The following is a 5087-nucleotide window of genomic DNA, read 5'->3' as shown; positions in this document are numbered from 1 at the left end:
GCAGTAACGGTTATATGCTTTGCCCACATTTGGGCAAAGCATACTGTGCAAGCGCGAGCGGCCTTATTAATGCACAGGTGCGAATAAACAACGCCATCTGTTAGATTCACAGAAAAAATTAAGCCAACCAAGCCAAGGTGGGGGAAGAATAACCTACACCCATCGGACCGGACCGCGGCGATTTCCATAAATCTGAAGAGTGATAACAAAGGTATTTATGCATCAAAGGTGCGGGAAAAAAAATACGACTACAATACTTAGGTAACACAAAATTGAATTATATCATTATATGACATCTCAAAAAAGGGGTGACAGATTCCATGTAAAGCTTTTTTTGTCAAATTCACAATACGTAACTCATCATTGGGGGTCATTGACGTCTCCATGAAACATGCTTGCGTTTTTTTGTGGGATTTATGCCTTCTGCCACCTCTTCTGATTTTTTTCCTAAAGGGAGAGATGGTCCTGCTGTATCAGATGATATATCGGGCTGATCTTCCACTGCATTGGAATCAGAGTCCGTAATCCAGCCGTCACCAACAGATTTTTTTCTTTCTAAATCTGAGGGCATGGGTTTTATTAAAAGATGCAAATTTTTTTGACAGATTTCAAGAAAAAATATGATCCGTATAAAAATTGTATTTATCACGGAAAAATGTTTCTTTTCCTGTTTTGTTTCAATTCGAACCAAGACCAGTTTTCTCTCCAATTTATTCAGAAAGTTTTTATTTTGATCCTCACTCAGACGGGAAGATAATTCATTTTTCGCCTTCTCTAATTGTTCACAGAGGGAAGAATATTCCTTTTCATTCTGTGATGTGACCAGTCGTAGTAGGTTTTGTAAACATTCAAGATGGATTTGTTTCCATTCTTTTTGAAACTGGTATTGCACTTTTCCCTGCAGGGTCAAACACCTGATTTTCCAGTGTCTAAACACAGCGTCAATTGCCACATTGCAAATATTCTTTTGACACATACTCTTAAAGTTATAGGGGTGAGACATGTATACTGTGCCTCTCTGACCTTTCCCAGCGCCTGCGCACTGCAGTACTTACCTCTGCCTTCAGCAGGGCAGGATTACGCCTGCGCAGGAACACGATGCTGGGGAGCGATGAAGCAAGCAGGAGGGCGGCATCGCAAGAAGATGGGAGGTGCCGTACCAGCACCTGCGACACCCATCAGACCAGACCTTCCACAGGTGAGTATAATAAAACTTATTTTTCTACTCTTGCAGGTCGGATTGGGGGCTTATCTGAAAGGCGGTGGCCGTAACTCATAATGGCCAAACCTTGTGACAGGTTCACTTGTAAGCAGCGCATATCAGGGACGTCATGCGCTGATTGCAAGCTGAAGGGCAGCTGCCGTAATGCTCAATGCACTGCACACCGGGACTGTGCGCGCATAAAGCACTGAGTACTCATTGCTCTCTAACAAGCACAGTGTCAGCCGAAGACTTCCTGCAGCTGCCGGCGGTCACGTGTGCTGCTACTTAAGAGAAATTAATATTCACTCCATTACATGAATATTAATTTCTCTTACGTATCGGCACATGTGACCACCCGGCAGTTGCATGAAATCTCCGGCTGACACTGTGCTCACTAGAGAGCAGTGAATACTCACTGCTTTGTGTGCACACAGTCCCTGCGCGCAGAGCAATGAGTATTCTGACAGCTGCCTTTCGGCTTTAAAGCAGCGTATGATGTCTCTGCCATGTGCTGCTTACAAGCGTTAAGCAGTTGCTGGCATTGGAACAGGATTGTCATGATCCATGCTAGATCATGACAGATAAAGGCACATGTAACCTTTTTTTTTTCCCTTAAGCTTTGTGCTTAAGTTTGGTTTTGCCCCGGTGGCCATTAGGATTATTACACAGTAGTGTCTTTTGTTCTAGTTTGCCCCCGGTGGTGGTGAGCGTCATTGCACTCTGGTTTCTTTAGTTTAGTGCATGTGATATTAAAGCATGTGTGATTGCTGGCTCTTACCTATAAAAGAGTGTCAGGTGTTATAATCACTGTTGGTGATAGTGTTCATTTCAACCATCCTTGGTGGAGGAAGGATTTAGAGAGAGGTCCTGGCAGCTGAGTCAGAGCCCTGTTGTGGAAGGAGTCAGAGGGGATTTCCTTGCAGCTCTGACAGAGCTTGGTGGCAGCTATTCAGGAGGAAAGCTGCATTCTGGTGGTGAACTCTGTTGCTGGGAGCAAGAGCAACAGAGCAAAGCTAAGTGGTGTTTCCCTGTCTATATTTTTCCCTGGTGTGTATTAGTACAGCGGTGGGGCCAGTGCCTGCCTCACCCAGCTCCCTAGCAAGGGATAGGTGTAGGGTGTGCTAGGGTGACAGGTATCCTGAACGGCTCCCGGTGCGGAACCGGCCTAGGGAACATTAGGAGGTGAGGAACACTGACTCAGGGGATTGCAGGAGGTCTCCACGTCCCCGTTCCCTATCGCAGGGCCCACCATTGTAACTGTTTCCCCTTTCCCCGTGTCTTGTTGTTTTAGTTACCGGCCTGCGGGCCGTGTCACACAGGACAGTTTCACGTGCCATGTCTTGTTTCAGTTACCGGCCTGCTGGTCGCGTCAGACAGGACGGGACTTCGTGACATGGATGCTGCGAGGGAGCGCCAGGAAGATAAGTGTAATAGTTTGTTTTTTTAATGTTTTCTGATGGGGCCATGCATACCAGGATTAGGGAGGGGGGCAATCATATTAGGATAAGGATGTGACCAAGCATACCAGGACCGGGATGGGGGCCAATCATATCAGGATAAGGTTGGGACCATGCATTCCAGGACTGGGATGGGGCCTTTCAAACCAGGGTAAGGATGGTATCATGCATACCAGGACCGGAAACGGGGCCAATCATACCAGGATAAAGATGGGGCCATGCATTCCAGGACCAGGATGGGGCCTTTCATACCAGGGTAAGGATGGGGCCCTGCATACCAGGATAGGGATGAGGACGATCATTCCTGCCAGGATAGGGATTGGGGGGACCATTCCTATCAGGATAGGGATAAGGGAGAGCATGCATACCAGTCTAGGGATGAGGAGGCATGCATACCAGGATGGGGAGGTGGGCCATGCACACCAGAATAGGGATGAGGCAGCCATGCATACCAGTGTAGGTATGAGGGGGGCCATGCATACCAGGATAGGGATGAGGGGGCCATGTGTATCAGGATGGGGATGAGGGGACCATATATACCTGGATAGGGGATATTAAGTACAGAATTGACCACATTTTTTGCTTAATTTTTTTTTCCTAATTTCTTCCTCTAAAACCTAGGTGCGTCTTATAGTCCCATGTGTCTTATAGTCCGGAAAATGCGGTATTATGAGTATGCTGACAAGTGTGGTCACCTATGATGAGACTATTGCATCCATGATGACAGAGAAGTGTTCGGGAAAGTTAGTAACTTCAAAGTTAACTATGCTAAATTTGAAGCTCATAACATCCTGACATGGTCCCGTGTTTACTCTTCCATTTAAATGGCAATGAACATATGTAAGGGTAACAGGTTTATTTACAGGGGAATACTCCACGCAGGGAGGTAAAAGGTGGAACAGTATAAATGGCAATAGGTTTTGCAAGGTGAAGTACAACGGTACAATTATCGGCAGTTCAGTAGCAAATGTATAAGGAAGTTACAAAACTGCAGCTCCTGCTGCGAACTCAATGGCACCAGCAACTGCCAACACAGTGTCCTTTAATGGGGCTCAATAGAACAACAATACCCCCCGTCTTCTGGTGACAGTGGTGTCCGATACCTTCCACTGCCCCTAGTCTATATACCATGGTGGCTGAACAATGATGAGGGCCACGGTATTGTCTAAGCAGACGTGACTCCTGCACCACTCTCCTCACAGTCTCGGTCAAGCGAGCCCAAAGTGGCTGATGGCAATACAGATCAGAGTCTTGTACAAGCCTTAGGTGGCTCGGCAGGGGCTTATTGGCGCAGTCAGGGTGCTGGCGTCTGTCCTGTCCCTGATCACTCTTGTGAGGCACGTGTGTAATACTCACGGACACGGAGCGTTCTGTGCTTCGCTTCCCAAAAGTCATCAGACTCACGCTGGACTTCTCTTTCTGTCTGATCCCCGCTGTTGGTGGCAGGCGACGACAGGCACTAGCTAACACGCTGCTAGTGCTCTCAGGGCATGGCACTTCTCTCTCAGTTTGCTCAATGGCTAGCTCAGCTCTACTCGGAGTGCACGGCTCCGAGTGCATAGTCTATCAAACTTGCACTTCTATGGAAAACCTTATATTACAGTCACTCCAAAGAATCTGTATCACATACTTTGAAGTCTTTCAGAATCTACTCCACCCATCCAGCTCTAGGAACAGAAGATATCTGCAGATAATTGACATAAGATACATGTCCTTGTGTATAAACTACTTCTAGACTGTAGTGCACAGGAGAGAAATTATAAAACCATGACTCATTGGCATCATTGTGCCACTTTACTGTATAAACTTTTTTTCTGTATCGGAATCATGTTGGCAATGTGACAATGCCCCCAGATCTATATCACACATCTGGTGATAATCTCCTAAATGTCCTACAATTCATAGATTTTGCAACAAAATTGTTTCACTGTTCAGTAGTCTTGCTGGTGATCATTTCAGTGCCACTCCTCAGATTTACCTATTGTCTGTCATACCAGATTCTCTTTCTTATACAAAGAAAGGAAAAATCCACCATTTTTTAACTGCACCAAGAATGGTTTTCCATAGACATTGAAAGTCTTCTGTTATCCCTTCTCTGAATGAGGCCGAGGTCACACTTGTGAGAAACTCACATGAGTCTCGCGTCTCAATACCCGGCACTCGGGACCGGAGAGTGCAGCTGCATGTATTTCTATGCAGCCGAGCGCTCCGATCCGAGTGCCGGCGGCAGTCCCGGGTATTGAGGCTAGAGACTCGCGCGAGTTTCTCTCAAGTGGGACCCGGGTTGCTGACATGAATTACCTTATAAGATTGGAGAGAATGACTGTGGAGGTCAATGGCTGAAATAATGCATTTATCCGTAAGTGGGCGGTTTGGGAAATGTTCATATTTCTCTATTAAGCCATAATGTAATAATCCTTCCTTCC

This window comes from Dendrobates tinctorius, unplaced genomic scaffold, assembly GCF_039654945.1.
Source record: "Dendrobates tinctorius isolate UK_male_01 unplaced genomic scaffold, ASM3965494v1 ptg000326l, whole genome shotgun sequence".
In the NCBI taxonomy this organism is placed as follows: Eukaryota; Metazoa; Chordata; class Amphibia; order Anura; family Dendrobatidae; genus Dendrobates; species Dendrobates tinctorius.
This window is presented reverse-complemented; position numbering follows the sequence as displayed.